Below are 18,317 nucleotides of genomic sequence, written 5' to 3' on the forward strand. Positions count from 1 at the left end.
TTGAAGAACAAAAGATCCAGAATATCGAGAGGATTACTGAAAAGAAATGTAAGGAAAGATGGCCTTGACGTACCACATCTTAAATTGTATAATAAAGCAGCAGTCATCAAAACTAGTTGGTACTGGCTAAGAAATAGAGTGGTGGATTGGTGGCATAGGTTGGGCACAAAAGACACAGTAGTCAATGTCTCTAGTAATCTACTATTTGATTGACCCAAAGACTGCAGCTTCTGAGATAAGAACTCGCTATTTAAGAAAACAAAAAGGAAAAACCCTGGCAATACCGGAAAACAGTACGGCAGAAACTAGGCATAGACCAAAATCTTACACCATATGCCAAGATAAAGTCAAAATAGGTACACAATTTAGAAATAACGGCTGATACTGGAAGCAAACTAGGAGAGCAAGCAATAGTTTGTCTGTCACAGTTATGGAGAATGGAAGAATTTGTGACTAAATAAGATAGAGAACATTATGAAATGCTGAAAAGATAATTTTAATTGTGTGAAATTGAAAAGTTGTTGCGCGAACAAAGCCAATACAACCAAGATTAGAAGGGAAACGGAAAGCTGGGAAATCATTTTTATAACTCGTGCACGTGATAAAGGCCTCATTTCTAAAATATATAGAGAAATGAATCAAATTTACAAGAATACAAGTCATTCCCCAATTAATACATAAGCAATGGATATGAGCAGGCAAGTTTCCAATTTAAATCTATCTACAGCCGTATGAAAAAATGCTCTAAATCACTATTGATTGGTGAAATGAAAATCAAAGCAACTCTGAGGCACCACATCACACATATCAGATTGCTAACGTGACAAAACAGGAAAATGGTAAATGTTGGAGGAGAAGTGGGAAAATTGGAACACTAATGCATTGTTGGTGGAGTTGTGCACTGATCCAGCCATTTTGGAGAGCAATTTGGAACTATGCCCAAAGGGCTATAAAAATGTGCATACCCCTTGTCCGAGCAATAGCACTTCCAGAGTTGTATCCCACAGAGATCACAAAAATGGGAAAAGGACCCACATGTGCAAAAATATTTATAGCAACTCTTTCTCTGCTGGCAAAGAATTAGAAATTGAGAGAATGTCCATCAGTTGGAGAATGGCTGAACAAATTGTGTTATATGAATATGATGGAACCCTATCGTTCCATAAGAGATGATGAGCAGGTGTACTTCAGAAGAACCTGGAAAGTCTTAAATGAATTGATGCTGAGTGAGGTGAGCAGAACCAGAAGAACATTGTACATGGTAACAGCAATATTGCACAATTGCTAGCTTCGATAGACTTAGCTCTTCTCAGCAATGCAAGGATCTAAGACACCTCCGAAGGACTCGTGATGGGAAATGCTATCCACATCCAGACAAAGAACTCCAGTCTGATTGTAGATCAAAGCATACTATTTGTTCTTGTATATATTTGTTTGTTTCTTCTTTCTTGTGGTTCCTCCCCTTGGTTCTAATTCTTCTTTACAACCTGACCAATGTGAAAATATGTTTAATATGAATCAATATGTAGAGACTATATCAGATTGCATGCTATCTTGAGGGAGGGGGAGAGAATTTAGAACTCAAAATCTCATGGAAGTGAATGTTGAAAACTAAAATATTAATTAATTTTAAAAAAAAGAAGAGAGCTTAGGACAGACAACTCATTTATCTACTTGTTGAAGTACTTCGGGACTTCTATGACTTTTCCATCGTCCCCCTGTATTATATATCTGAACCCCATTTCAACTTCCTTTTCTGTATTTTCTTTCCTGATTAAGTTGCAAGTTCATTGAGGGTAGGATCTGTTTCTCTTCATCTTCTTTTTTTTTTCCCTATAATTATTCTAAGAACTTAGGATAATACCTAGCACATAGTAGGCACTTAATAAATATTTGTTGATGTGAATTGACTTGATGGGCCTCACTATCTCTTCATCCCCATATCCAGGTAGTTTCCAAGTTTTGTCATTACTAAAACATATCTCTCATTCACTACGTGTTTTTCCTTCTCTTCACTCTGAATTTCCTCTTCCTTGCTCCTGCTTTTCATCTAAAAGATAGACTTTTTCTTTTGAATCCATACATTAGAAGTACCCTGTACCTCTGATTCCTCTCTAGCTGATTGGATGGCTCCTCCCAGGGCCCAGGCCAGCCATGCACCATTCTCCTCTAGGAAGCATTACCACAGAATTTATCTACCAAGTCAACCCCAACTCAAAACAGATTTTGGGGTTTTTCTGTGCTGTTTTCTCACATTTTAAAGTTAGATCCTTGAGGCAAGGACCATCTTTATTTCTACTTCTATTCACATTCCTTGTGCTTAGCAGAGTGTCTAACACATGGTACATGTTTAGTAAATGCTTATTGACTCATTGACTCATGTAATCTCATCCTTTCTCACTTGAACAATTGCACTAAGCTTCTAACTGATCTACCTGTTGAATGTCTCTCTAGTCAGCAATCCTTCATCCACTCAGATCCATAGAATTTTTTAAACCTCACATCTGCTCATATGAATCCCCCATTCAATCAACTCTGAAATACCACAGGACCTATGATATCATACACAGACTATTGTTTTTGTCACTGAATGGCATTCATAATCTGGCAACACTCCACATTTCTTGTTTTCCATCATAGAGAGTATTCCCTTTCACACACTCTCTGATCCAAATAAATTGGTCTTCTCTTTCTTCACCTATGACATCTTATTTCCCATCTACATTCCTTTGCAAAGGCAGTCATCCATGTCTGGGATGCAATCCGTCTTCACCTCTGCTCTGTAGAACCTTCATTTCCTTCAGAACTCAGATAACATGCCACCTCTTGCTACCTCAGGAGGAATCTGACCACGTGCTTCCCAACTTATACTGCACCTTGTTTTCAATCAGATCTACAGTCTACTTTTGGGAAGAAGAGTGGTACATTCCACTTAGCGATGAACATTCTGACACTTTGTCATATTGTACTTAGCCCAATGATTCTGAATCCCTGTGGGAGATCACCCTAATCCTCTTTGCCACGACCTCATTTCTTATCCCTATCCCCCTTAACCCTCCAAATCCAGATCTCCAATGAAACACCCATTATCCCTTTCCTGCACCCTCTGAAATGCTTTTTTCCACAGTCAACAAACTTTCCTTCTTTCTGAATCTTTTCCTCTCCCACTCCTTCCATCTACTAACTATACCTCCAACCTGGTTCTCCCCTTGGAGACATAGCCTCCTTGACAATCTTTTCTGGAATTGCCTACACCTTCACACATCACCCTCAGTTCACCTGTCTATGAAGGTGGAGTTGGAATATTAATTTCTTCTTAAATCAATCTAGCGGTAACATCTCCTGCTTTGAGGTTCAGATTTTCCTATCTACCACCCAATCGGAAGCTTGGTAGCTGTCATCTACAGACATAGGTCACTCCCCTTTCTTCCTCAGTGAATTTTTAAAATGGCTTACTTTTTTACCCATCTCCAACTTCTGGCCTCACAGACATGAACTTTAACTTATATATTGACTATTCCTCAAACACTTAAGCACTCTGTTCCTCAGCCTACTCATTTCCTATATCCTACTACTCCACCCCATTTCAGCCACACACAACAATGGCCATGGCCTTCATTTTGCCATCTTCCTCAGATAGACAACCTCCATGTTCAAGAATTCCAAAATCCTCTTATCTGACCATAATCTATTGTCCTTCTACTTCTCCCTCTCACTTCCCTTACCAAACCTTATTCTTTAGATATAATGTGACCTCCAATTCCTCTACCCCCCACTTCTTTCCCAGGTCATCTCCCTTGAAGTAGCCGCTTTCTCTATTTTTTCCCTCTTTGTCCCTTGGTGAGCCATTTCAATTCTGCACCATTCTCTTCCCTTGTATCCCTAGCCACCTTATCATTTCATTTATTGCTTTGCCAAGCTTCAGACTGAGATCTCTCATTCTATTTACCACCTTTTTATCTTACACTTATTCTGCTGAATAAAGATGGATACCATCACAAAGCCATTGTTACTAGATCCACTACAAATTTTTGTTACACAGTTTCAACTCCACCCTCATTGCTTCTTCAAAATATTACTATACTACTTTTATCAACTCACTATCCCCACTCTCCATAGCAGCTCTTCCAAACCTTGTCAACCCTTTTCAAACCCCTCATGGCCTCCTAGCTCTCAGCTGAGGATTTTGCCTCATCTTTTACAGAAAACAATTGAGGCCATTCACCCTGAGCTCTTTCTCCTCTCTTCTTCCTCATCTTCTATCAGGCATACACTTTCTGCCATTATCTACTTTTTCACCACTGTTTCACATGATGGGGTGTCCTTACCCATTAACAAGGTCAAGTCCTCTACATGCTGTAGCGATCCTATTCCATCCTGTCTTCCCCAAAAGATTATGCTTTCTCTCATTCCCATTCTGCCCCTTACTGTGAATCTCTCCCTCTCTACTGGCTCATACCTTACAGTCCACAAACATGCTCATGTCTCACCCATCCTCAAAAACCATTACTTTTTTCTTCTGTCCCCACTATCAACCTGTATCTTTTCTGCTTTTTGTGGCTAAACTCTTTGAAAGGGCTATCTACAATAGGTGCTTCCAGTTCCTCTCCTCTCACTCGCTTCAAATCCCTTATAATCTGTCTTCCAACCTTATCATTTCACCAATACTGCTGTCTTCCACATTGCCAATGTTCTCTTAGTTGCCAAAACCATTGTTCACTTCTCAGCCCTCATTTTCCACAAACTCTCTGCAGCCTTTGCCACTGCTGATCACTCTTTCTTCCTTGATATTCTTTTCTCTGGAGGTTTTTCTCTCTCCATAGATACAGCAATCTCGTCTCCTATTAACCTAACTGCTCCTTCTCCTTCTCTTTTACTAGATCTTCATCCAGATCATGCCCACCTAACTGTAGGTGTCACACACAGTTCCCTCTTTGGTTCTCTTCTCTTCTCTCTTTATCCAGTTACCTTGTTGATGTCATTAAATTCCATGAATTTAATAAACACTTCTTTGTTGATGATTCTCAATGGTTCCTATCCTACCCCAACCGGTCTGCTTATCTTCAATGTTGCACCTTCAACTGTCTTTCAGATATTTGGAACTGGATATCCAATAGACGTATTCCACTCAATCTGTCTAAAACCAAACTCATCTGTCCTCCTACATCCCCTCCTCTCATCTCTGTTACTATATACCATCATCCTCCCTGTCCTTTAGGCTAACAAATGAGGTGTTAGTCTTGACTACTTACTATGTCATAACCCATATCAAGTCTGTGCGAAAGCCTGTTGTTTCCACTTTGCAAAATCTCTACAATATGCCCCTTCTCTCTTCTAACAGTGTCACCACACTGCTACAAGCTTTCTTCACCTCATGCATTCACTGTTCTTGCCTTGCAATAGCTTGTTCTTGGGTCTGCCTGTCCCTAAGTCTCTCCTCAATCCATTCCATCCTCCATTAAGTCACCAAAGTGATTTTCCTAAAGCACAGGTGTAACCTTGTCATCCCCGTCCTCATTCAACTCCAGTGCCTTATTACCTCAACAATTAAATACAAAATCCTCTGTTTGGCATTCAATGCCTTTCACCTCCTACCTTCCTGTCTTCTTACACCTTACTCCCTTCCACTTATTCTTTAAACTTGTCACAATGGCCTCCTTGGTGTTCCAGGATTAAGATACTCTATCCCTTGACTCCAGTGATTTTCTCTGCCTGTCCAACATCCCTGGAATCATTTTCCTCCTTAGTTATCACTACTGACTCCTATATTTTTTTAAGTTGCAGTTAACATCCTATATTCAACATGAAGCCTGTCCAAAACCCTCTAAATTCTACCATTTTCCCTCTTTAAATATTTTTTTAAATTTATCTTGTATTTAGTTTTATTTTGTTTGTTTTTTGACTTTCCAATTACAGTGTGAGCCATTTGAGGCAAGCAATGGTCTTTAGTCTCTTTTTCCATCCCTAGCACTTAGTACAGTGCCTGGCACATAGCAGGCACCTAATAAATACTTCTTGACTGACTGACATGATCCTTTCTAGTTATTAGACCACCCCACCTCATTAGCTTTTCTTATGTTGATGTTGTTTATAGACGTATTTATGAGTAGGCTTTGTATGGCAGAAAGTGCCTCATGTATTTTCTTTGATCTTCAGCACCTAGAGAAGCCTCTGGAATGTAGTAAGTGCTTTAAAAATGTGTTTTGAGCAACTTTGGCCTGCCGCCTCGTGGCCAGTGCAGGTATCACAGTTTTAGTCGGCCATCGTGTGTCCAAAGCCTGGGATTACATGTTCTCCCCTTTTAAACCCTGTTATTTCTTGGATTTTGGTATTTGTGAAAATTTAGTTGCTATGAAGAATGGGAGAATGGAGCCACATGAAATCCTGGATTTATGAGCTGAGAAACGTAATGAATTCTTTCACTTAAAGTAGAAATTCAGACTAAATCATCACCATTGAAATTACCCCTTGGGCCAGGAGAGCCAGTCAGGGGCCTGGGCAGTGACAGGAGCCGCTACTGCTGCTGCCCCCGTCCTAGTCCCAGAGCCCCACAGCGCCCCCCACCTGCCTGTCCACCCACGTCCACCCGTGCCTGTGTGCGTGTGGGGTGCGGAGCAGGGAAGCTTGTGGTGTGCTGGGTTTGGGACCCAGGAATACCTGATGAACAGATGCAAAGTTTTCCATTTAACCCCACTCACGGTGCTCAGCTGTACACACACATACACCTCCAACCCGCACCCTTCCACCAGAGGAATATTTCACCTGCATCTTATGATTTCTGAGTGAAGAGTCAAAAGAACACAATTTCAGCCCACCACCTGCAGCTGGCCAACAAACCGACTCCCCTGGGGTGGAGAGAGCAGTTTAAAATACAATTAGCACATACTTTAATGGCAGTGAATGCACCTTTTATAAATTCTCTTACACAAATAGCATCTCCAAAACATTAACCAATGTCACAGACCAATGTGGACCTTTCCCTCCACTCACGCTTCCTCCTCAGCTTTGGGGAAAATTAGCACCACAATTTAAATGTTGTCCCTTGTGGCTGTACAAACATTCCCACCCCCCCGCCCCAGCTCCAAACCTGGAATGGCTCCTGTTATACAAGACTGGTAGGCTTAAGGCTTAATTATTCCCAGTTGTAGTAAGAATAGGTTGCTGAAACTGTCCCACAAGCTTGCCAGTGGATCACAGTTCTAATTCCACCTTCCTGAGTGGGCCTTCTTGGTTACTATTGAGGGACCTGTAACTCTGTCCCTGGCTGAGTTGATGTTCATCTGTCCATATTCTCCTGTGCTATGTTTGGTTATGTGAGTCAACAAAACCTTTTGAGCCACTCTAGTGTTGCTGAATGCAATATGCAATGCAAAGAATCACCCAAAGTCTACTCAAAATGTGCATGACAGCAGCCTCGACCCCTCTTCCTGGCCACTAGCTCTATCTCATGATCCTCACTCCCCTTAAACCCCATATCCAGTCAGTTGCCAGGTTTTGTCATTACCACCTCCTCAGATGTCTTGCATCCATTGCCTCTCCACTCACACAACTTCATCATTTCTCACCTGGACTATTTCTGTAGCCTCTAATTGGATTCTCCATGTCAGGTTTTTCCTCCTCTCTGATCCATCATTGACTCAGCAGCCAAAGGGATATTCCAAAAGCCCAGTCAATCAATCTGTTCAATGAACTCCAGTGGCTCCCCAATGCATCTAGGATCAAATACAGGCACCTCTGTTTGTCATTTGAAGCTCAACTGCCTACACTACTATTCAATAATAATGCTATTATTCAAGAAACATTATTAAATGCCTACAATGTGTCAGGCCCTGTGCTAAGTGCTGGGGAAGAAAAAGACTGTTCCTGACCTCAAGGAGCTCCAACTCTAAGAGGGGAGACAGCAAACCAATGCATGCAAACAAGCTATGTACAGAAAAATAGGAAATAATTAACCAAGGGAAGACCCTAGCATTAAGAGGGGTTAAGAAAGGCTTCTTACAGAAGATGGGTTTTAGTTAGGACTTAATGAAAGCCAGGGAAGCTAGTAGGCAGAGATGAGAAAGAAGAGCATTCCAAGCATGGGGGACAGCCAGAGAAAATGCCAGGAGCTGAGAGGTGGTGTCTGTCTGTGGAATAGCCAGGAGGCCAGTGTCACTGGTTCAAAGACTAAGTGCAACAAGACTGGCAAGGTAGGAGGGGCTTTCCCCTTCAGGAGCTCTATTCAGCAAGATTTGCCTGTTTACTGTTCCTCACATGTGACACTTCATTTCCCATCTACATATCTCTGCAAAGGCTGTTCCTCATGACTGGTACAAAGTAGACACTTAATAAATGCTTGTTGACCAATTATTTGCCACTGAGGAACATAGCACAGTCTTTTACTGGTATCTCAAGGTTAAAAGCATGTTGCAGTTTACTGAAATGTTTAGAGTACTAGTCAATAAACCTGTTCAATAAACTTCAATGTCTCTCCTGTGCACTGGGGATGAAACACAGACTCCTCTCTTTATCCTTTAAAACCCTTCACATTTTAGTTACATCCTACCTTGTTAGTCTTACATATACTAGTACCCTTCATGTGCTTTATTACAGTTTACCTGCTTGTTGTCCCTCAGAAGTGACCCTTAATTTCCAAAAATCTCCCATGACTGGGACAAAGTTCCTGGCACATAGTAGGTGATCAATAAATGTTTAGTGAATTGAATTGAAAGTAGGTACATAATAAATATTTGTTGACCAATTAATTGCCATTGAGGACATAGTACAGTTGATGGGGTATGGGCCCAAGCTGAGACTTTTGCCCCTTGCCCCAAAAAGAATTTGGCTCCCATTTGTCTATGGGCCAGAAGCCCTTAAACTTTTCTTACTCTGATCTCAAACTGTTCCTTATTGACTCCCCTTGTCTCCATTTGAAAGCCCTAGCCCCACCTTTTGATCTTATACAGATGCCTTTCAAACTTCTTCCTTCCAGTTCCCTTCATTATCTATTCCCATTCAATCTCTCAGAACTTCCAGTCAGAATTCTCATCTAGACCCTTTTCCCAGCCCCCTCCTCTGGCCACCCAAAGTTACTTTAGTGTATATAAGATCCACCGTGCCCCCATTCAAATGCTGAGACTTTCTCATGCCCAAAAGGCTGAGACTTTTCATGCCCGCTCATCCCTATGGGCTTTACCAATGTTCAGATTCCTTAAGAGTCTGGCCTGTATGGTTTATCTCTAATAAACTTTTTCTCTGGCTGAAAGAAGATTTGGGTTGAATTCATTCAGCAGGGCTTGCATCACGATCTTGAGGGTCCCAGCACCCCTTCACAGTATTTCAGTGACATCTTATGTTCAAAAAGGATACTGCAGAATATTTGCTGAAGAGTTTGGGACAAGGAAAAATTCTTCAAATGTCATCATTTAATGATATTAAATAATATCATCATTTCATGTGACTCTGAGCTGCTGTCTTGTGTCCAACTCCTAATACTACACTCGGACAAATTCTAGAGTCTACTTCTATTGGATTTTAATCTGTGTAACATTTTATTCCTGGTTAAGGGGAAAAGAATGGAGCTAAATGAAGACTTGAATTATGACAGGTAGTGAGTAATGAATTCCTTCAGGCCAAATCATCAATAAACATTACCTATGAAACTCTTCACTATAGCAAAGTATCTGATATAGGATAAGAATTCATAGCAGTGGAGACACCTCTGAGTTGGTTTCAGCCTTCAATGTACCAGTTAATCAGGTAAGATATTGATATTACCCACTCAAAAGTGCAATATTTAGAGAAAATATATACAAAAATATGGTGATCTTAGTTTGGAAGGAAATCTGTGAAAGAAATATCAAAAGCTTGACTGAGACTTGACCATTGTGAAATCAGGCAGCAGGTAAATATTTTCCCAGGTGGGCAAGGCTGATGTGGATGTAGCATATGGTGCACTAAGAGTTAAAAATTATGAAGGGTTGCTTTTCCAGTACTTTGTGAAGACCCTCTGAGGGGCAGCTGGGGCTCATTCTGTAGCCCATTCTGAAACTTGAGTTCCTGTAACTAGAGAACATCCTAAAGTCCTTTCCCCCTCATCCTGTGTCATAAATTCCTCCTTATCTTGTAAGCTACCATCTCCCTCACCCTGTGTAAGAAAATTCCCCTGTTTTCCTTATCCTGTCCTTTTCTTTAGCCACTATAAAACCCTAAAACTGCATCATCCTGAGCATCTTCAGGCTGTATTGCTTTCTAGCTATATAAGCTGGTCCTTCTAAATATTAGGACTTTTCTTTAGCTTCTCACTAATGGGCCCGTGCTGCTTTTTTAGGTAAAATTAAAGCTCCCATTGCTTAAGAGAAAGTCATCTAAGTGAATTCTTTCACACTTGAACTGCTCTCTCAAACCTGACCTCAACAAGGCTAGTAACACACACACACACACACACACACACACACACACGCCACACATGCAAAAAAAATAACCCGAGTAGTATGCAAAATCAGAGAGTAAATGAGGCTACAGTTGTATTCATTGTCCTCAGTAGTAGGACTTGGATTCCAATCCAGCTCCTCTACTTCCAAATCTGAAATGATGTTCATCATCCATCTCCCACTGTTGCAGTCCATCTGAACAAAACCATCTGTCTCTCTCCTCGTTCCTCTTGTCTCCCCATTCAGGGACTGTCAAGCATATATACTGTATATCTGTTGCCTCAGTTCCCTATCTGCCTAGTCATGCCTTGAAGACTTCAATGAGTCCATGGGATCACAGGACTCTGGTTCTAGAGCCGAAGAGACCTCAGAGGCCATCTAGTTCCATCTCCCTAGTTCTACAGAAGGGGAAACTGAAAACCACAGAAATCAAGTGACTTGTCTGAGAGTGCACAGCTTGTATGTGCCTTAGGCAGGATTTGAACCTAGGTTTTCCTGTCTTGAAATTCAGTGCTGTATCCTCTAGATCCTGCTGCCTGCTATTCTCTCATCTCACTAAGCTGCTCTAATCTCTCTAGGAGTCTAAGATTAAAGGTATAAGAAAGGGTTTGAGGTTTTTGATGTTAAAGGAAAAATACCTTACCCTAAATGGAAAGGTTCCCCTATTAAGTACTCAGTAGATCTTTATTGGCCTGAACTCAATTCTTTGGCTTCCTGTCTACACAATACTCTATATGAAGGTGTCACTTCATTTCCTCCAGCTTTGCCTCTTGCTGATATGAAAGGTGTCAATGGATTTATGCAGCCGCTTAGGTTAGAGGGTAACAGATAGAAAAATCATCATTTCAGCACCAAAGATGACAGAAATCTCCTGTAGGCATCCTATCATGGAAACAACTGAATCCAATAATACTCACTTATGCATCAGAGGGGGCTAAGTGACATGGTAATTCTATACCCTGTGGTTCTCAGAAAACATTCTATCTACCACATTCTGATGGGAATGCATCATTCCTTCTCACCCAGCTCCACATATCTGAGGGTTATCATAGCATCAGTGTATCAGGTAGCTTCCTTAAAGAGCAAAAAGACAGACTGTGTATAAAACCTGGGTCCGAGATGATCACTTCCCAGCAAAGCTCCTTATTTCTATAGCTGCTGTGCTAAGGAAAGAGAATAATGGAATACCTGAACCCAATTGCCCTTTGCTGCCAGGTGACCAGGCTCAAAATACCACAGAGCCAATTGACAGTGAATCTGTATGCTTAGAAAAGAGCTGGTGGGGCAGTTAGGTGGGGCAGTGGATAGAGCACAGGCCCTGAAGTCAGGAGGACCTGAGTTCAAATCTGCCTCAGACCAAACACTTGACACTTACTAGCTGTGTGATCCTGGGCAAGTCACTTAACCCCAATTGCCAAAAAAAAACTGATGTGAATTTCAACAGAGTATTTTGTTCTCCTTTCCATTCCAAGGTCTGGCAAGGGACAGAAAAAAGGAAAATCTTCAAAAATTTGTCTACATAGAAGTGTTGTGACAATTAGCAAAGACTTCTTAGGCAGAAAAAATTTGAGAAAGTGCTGAGTAGATGATGTCAAAGAAAATCCGAGTATCGGTTCCTTGTTCATTGGTTTTTAAGTCAGTTCACTCTAGAAAAATCCCATTTGTTGAGCCCTTACTGTTTGTCCAGCACAGGGCTAGGCTCTGTGGAGAGGGGAAGGTAGAGAATGAGACAGAGGAAGGGTGAGGATTAAGGGAACAGCACTCCCTGGAAAGTGTTGTCTCAGCTTGCCTCCCAGAAGTCAATGGGCTTGTTTTTTTCCTCCTTTCCATTTCTCTTCACCTTGGAGGCACCAAATTAGACATTGCTTTTGGACAACAGCACTCCTTACCTGGACACTGAAAGAGCAAGTGGGATTGGCAGTGGGCCATTTTGTGGTAGAATGGAAGGAGCTTGGATTTGGAGTCAAAGAGGCCTGGGCTCAAATCCTGCCTCTGCCATTGATGACCTGTGTAAATAACCTTGAGCAAGGCACTTAAGTCCTCTGAGCTTCAGTTCTCAAATCAGTAAAATGAGAAGGTTTCATTACATAGCCTCTGAGATCCATTTGAGCACCAGATATTCCTACATGCATCTTTAAGCAAATCACTTTTCTCTGGGCATCAGTTTCATCATCTATAAATTCAGTAGGTTGGAGAGATAACCTCTGATATCCCTTGAGGCTATCTAAAATCTTGTGCAGGAGCTTGGGCAAATCACCTCTGTAACATGAGGGGATTGGACTAGCTGATCTCTGAGGTTCCTCCCATCTCTAGACTAGGATCATATCATCCTGTGGGCCCATTGAAGGCCTTAAAGGAATGACTGCGAAGAGAGAACTAAGGTCACAGACACATACCATTCATTTGACAATGTTGGTAGTGCCTGAAAGGAGAATGTTGGCTTTGTTCAGAATAGAGTTATCAGTTGGACAGGGATGGAGAACATGGTTTAGGGGCAATAAGGTGAATGAAAAGCCTGAGAGACAGAGTTCTGGATAACTATGATCAATTATTAATTAGGCTAGCTTATAATCAATAAAGTGATGGTCAGTGGTCTCTTTCCATAACCAAAGGCAAAACCATGGAGAGACTGAAAGCTTACATACTTTGGAAAAGGAGTTGCCCCTGACAGGTGAAAATCAACCCTTATTGGTGAACAATTAATGAGGGGTGTGTATTAATGAGGAGATGGGCTAAAAGTCTTCAGCTCTTCCTGTTGAGAACATGGCTTGATCATGAGACTGAGCAACTTCTAGCAATGTGGACAAAGGAATCCATCTCCACCCAGACCACTCTGGTTGGTTTTTTCCTTCCTGAGCTGTCACCCTAAATCACAATGGGGGCTGCAAGGGCATAGATTTAATGCACTAGAGCTGGAATTCTCTTAGATGATGCTCTGTTTACACTCTAAACAGAAGTAAAATCTTCTGGTTGGTTTGGGTCCTGCCCAGGATCAAGGAGCATGTTCCCTGAGGATTTGAAAATCTCATTTATCAGCAAGTTCCTTCAGAGCCTGACTGACTTACAGGGTTGGTCCCTGAATGAGGAAATAGAGGGAAAAGCCCCAATCCTAATTTAATAATTGGTTATTAATATAATAGAGAAAAATCACTTCTCTCAGCAAGAAGATGGCATTTGGAAGTAGAAAAGTTGCTTGGAATTGCAGCTGTACTACTGAGGATATAATCACAGCTGTAGCCTTACTCTCTGCTTTTGTATATTCACAGGGTTATTGTGTTGGGTTTTTTTTTTTTGCTAGCCATGGACAGGCCAGTTAGTGGTGCAATGGATGGAACATGGGCTTGGAGCCAGAAGATCAGCGTTCAGTTCTGAGCTTAGGTACTTACTAGCTATGGGACCCTGGGTAAGTCACTTAAGCCCCATTTGCCTTAATTCCTCATCTGAAAAAATGGCAACACAGAGGAGAACGAAACAGCAAGCTGCTTCCATATCTTTGCTAAGAAATCCCCATGGATAATAGTCTGCAGCATCACATAAAGTCAGCCATCACTGACTGACTGAACAACAACAGGCCCTGGGCAACTGGGCAAATATTTACCCGAATTCCTGATTTTACACTGCTAAGGTCTCATTTAAACTTGATATTTCTTTCATAAATTTCCTTCAAAATAAAGATTAGGGTTTTCGGTCAATGCATACTTTTGTAGTTCAGTCACTTTTTATTCACATCAGACTCTTTATGCTCCTATTGGGGTATACTTACTAGAGTGCTTTGCCATTTCCTTCTCCAGATCATTTAACAGATAAAGAAACTGAGGCAAACAGGATTATGTGACTTGCCCAGGTCACATAGCTAGTAAGAGTCTGAGGCCTGATTTGAACTCAGATCTTGCTAACTCCAGGCCAAGAGCTCTACCTACTGAGACACCTAGCTGCCCTAATCTCTGTACAGTCAAGCACTATAGACATATGAACAATCTGTTGGTCAAGTCTCAGAGTAAGTGGAAGGAGGCCAGAAGGCTCAGCTGTGATGGGGGCCCCTTCCTTCCTGCATCACTCACTGACAACTTCTTTGCCATTGTCTCATCCTGGCCCCTGCCCCTCTTGCCTACTAACATCTTTCAGGATCAGTTTCCTCATCTGTAAAATGGGAATGATGCTGGCATTTCCTACCGAACAGAGCTTTTGTAAGGAAAATGCTTTATCCATCTCTGAGTTGTACAGAAATATGAGTTGTTCTATCATTTTTTTTTGTCTCAAGGGATCTCTGTCCTGGGAATAGGAGAGAAAGGAGAGGTAGCAAATAAGAGGAAAGCCTGTGCAAGGTTCAGGAATGCCCCAAAAGTGAGTACCACAAGTACAGCAAATACCAGGGTACACTAGGCATGAGGGGAGACTGAGCCCTGGGAGGGATAGCTTTCCCGGTGAGGTGGAAAAGGAAGCCTGGAGTCTGGGCCAGCAAGAGAGGGGCAGAAGCAGGTGGGAATGGGAGCAGGAGAGGTGAGAAGGGATTTCACATACCACTCAAAGGAAGGGAGCCAGAGAGCAAGCACATGGAGAAAAAAGCCTCCCACTCATAGGGGAGATATTGGTGCTGCCTCAAGGCCCCTGGGGACCTGCAACATAATTAAGAAAGGTGAGAAGTGAGAAAAGGACATTGGATTTGGCCTCTGAGAGATGGTTAGCAACATTAGTGAGAGAAGTTTCAGTTGACTGATAAGGGCAGAAGGTCAACTGTAGAGAGTTAAGAAGACAGAGGAAAGCAAATAGAGGTCACTATTGTTAATGACCTTTTCAAGGAGTTTACCCACAAAAGGGAGGCGATATATGGGAATGATAACTATAGGGGATGGATGGATCCAGAGAGAATCTCTTAAGGATGTGGGAGACAAGACATGTTTGTCATCAGGGTTAAGCAGACATACACAGGGAGATACTGAAGTGAGAGAATGGGGATGATAGAGGGAGCAATCTGCTGGAGGAAACCACCTTTGTGCAGGGAGACAGAAGTTTGGCTCAGTAAGGAGTAAGCACATCTCTATGTGTGAGACAGGGCTGGAAGAGGAGACAGTGGCAGAAGACATCTGAATAATGTGAAAGGGAGAGGAGGAGAGAAGAAGGAGCTCTCAGGGAATGACCTCAATATTTTCAGTAAGATATGAGGCAAGGTTCTCAGCTGAGAGGGTGGGTGGGTGTGGGAAGAAGCCATGGGAGGTTTGAGGAGGGATGACCATTTTGTGAAGAGCCATAGTGGTGAGTGGGATAGTGAGTTAATTAGAGAAGTATAAAAAGATTGCCTTGGGGCCCCAGGAGTAGCTTTGTCATTTTGTGGGAAAAACTAAATGCTGTTTCACTAGAGAAGGAAGAAGCATGGATCAAACCCATGTTGAGGAGAAATTCTGGTACACATTAGTCCTATCACACAGGACTTGGAATTGAAATTTTAAAATACCTGGGTGAATTTGGCACCAACCCCTTTATCAATTCAGTGTCAATGGTTTTGAGATTGGGAAAAAGAAGTGAAACAGCATTTTGGGCCATGCCTTTAATTATTCTGATAACAGAGCAAAGCAGCTGTAGGAAGAATGAGGTTTTCTGGGAAGCGATCTCCCTGAACTTAGATTTTGTAAAGCATCTGGATTTTTTTTTCTATGTGATGATACAGCATATGCTGTTGTTTGTGGTGATGACAAATGACCAATGTGGATCTGGGTGCATCTCACCATGGTACACATAATGTTTTTGTAGAAGCACAGTATGGTTTTGCTTGGTTGGGTCATTTTTCAGTTGTGTCTGATTCTTTCTGATCCCATTTGTGGTTTTCTTGGCACAGATACTGCAGTGGCTTGCCATGTCCTTCTCTAGCTCATTTGACACATGAGGAACTGAAGCAATGAGGGTTAAGTGACTTGCCCAGGGTCACACAGCTAATAAGTGTCTGAGGCCAGATTTGAACTCAGGATGATGAGCCTTCCTGACTCCAGGAAGACTTCTATCCATTGTGCCACCATCTGCCCATTGTTGTGCTACCTTATCCCCATGGGATGCCTCTGATGCATATGTGAGTAATAACAGATTAGGTGGTTTATTGAGAGGATATCTGGGAGAGCTTTCCAGTGTCTTTGGTGCTGAAGTGATGTTTTTTATATCTGTCCATATCTCATCTAACCTAAGCTGTTGTATAAATCCTTGAAAACTCATTTCAGCAACAGATCAAACTGGGATAAGGACTGCTCACATTAGAGAGACAGTAGGATGTAGACAGGAATTCCACAAAAGAATTCAAGTCAGACCAATAATAAGTGGTTGTTGAATGTTCATGAGGTGAAATTGGGTAGTTTTTGGAAATGACTTTTCTTTTGGCATTTAAAAAAGAAACTTAGCCCTCATCCTTCTAGTCTTAGAACATCTAGAGGGATGAGGGTACACTAGTGAGATAAAGGATAAGAGGCATCAGAATCTAATGGCTACACCACTCTATTCTGAGTGGGAAAATCTGGGTTCACATCCTACCTGACTAGCTATGGATACTAGCTTTGTGACCTCAGACAATTGTCACCAGCATTCTGAGCTTCAGTTTTTTCCTCTTTAAATTGAGAAGGTTCAACTAGTTGACCTTTGAGGTCCCTTCCAACTCTTATCTCTCTGATCCTAAGTGAGATTGGGCTAGTTCCTTGACCTCCCTGGGCTTCATTTTCCTCTGTAGCAGAAGGGCATTGGACTAGTTGGGCTCTGAGGGTGCTTTGAGCTAGAGATTTAAGTCCCTGACCCTGTGGACCCATTTGGTGGCTTGAGGTAAGGACTGGCTGAAGAGGCAACTGAGGCAGATAGAGAACTCACATAAGGGACTTGAAAGAGAGGCTTTGTTCAGGATGGAGGCCATGGTCCAATGGCAAGAATAGGGGGATATGGAATTAGAGGAGCCAGATTGGAGTCCTAGTTCTACTACTGCTATAAGGACTACATCTGGAGTCTCCCTCAATGTCTGATTTTTGTGTACTCCAAGGTTAATTTTTCTTTTACACTATACTTGGGCTTCCCTGATTTGGCACTGGTAACATCTTGGCCAAAACTGGCTAGCTACTTAACAAATATCCTTCAAGGCAAAACCCAGCCATTTCCTTTTACATATTTCCTCCAAATTTTCTCCTTGTCAGTGGGCTACATTAACACCCTGCCTGGTGCATGGCCTCTGGGCTTGGTTGTTGGCCCATTTTCTTGGACTCACCTGCTTGGTGATCTTCTGACATGGCTGCCTCTCTCTCATCCAAGTAGAAGAGCATGGCCATTGGTCTCCCCAGCTTCGCAGAGCAGAGGTGACCTGGGAGAAAGCCTTTGGGCTGACCCTCCACCCTCCACCATTTATTAAGGGGGCTGAGTCACCTGAGGCCCCTGCTCAAGGCAAATTTTTGAGAGTACAAATTGCAGGCAGAGAAGTTTTCAATGGAGAGATTTTCTTTCTCTGGGAATCCTCCACAGTCCTCAGGTGTCAAGTCCCTATCCCTGCAGCTGTCTCATCAAGATGCTTTCTTCTCAGCCTTCAGAGGCTCCTGGCTAGATGCCTGGCCCCCCTCAGGTGCTCTGGGTCCCCTGGGTGATGCTCATCTTGGGTCAGGCAGCATCCTGGACCCTGGGAGGATTCCCAAACTTCTGCCTCAACTCTCCTTCTTCATTGGAGAAGGGAGCAGCCCAACAGTGATTGCCGCTAGTTTCGTCCAACCCCAGCAGGGACAGGGACAGACATGCTTGCATGACTGTGTCCTCCCCCTTTCACATCGTCTCTCCCAGCCCATGACCTGATTTTGTCTCCTCCTGCCTGGAGAAAGGAGGTTGAGACCCAACTCTGTCCCAGACCATCCCTTTCCTCCTCTGCTCTAGGGGTTGTCAGGAATCTCAGTTCCATTA

Source organism: Phascolarctos cinereus, unplaced genomic scaffold (genome assembly GCF_003287225.1).
Source record: "Phascolarctos cinereus isolate Bilbo 61053 unplaced genomic scaffold, phaCin_HiC Scaffold_26;HRSCAF=526, whole genome shotgun sequence".
In the NCBI taxonomy this organism is placed as follows: domain Eukaryota; kingdom Metazoa; phylum Chordata; class Mammalia; order Diprotodontia; family Phascolarctidae; genus Phascolarctos; species Phascolarctos cinereus.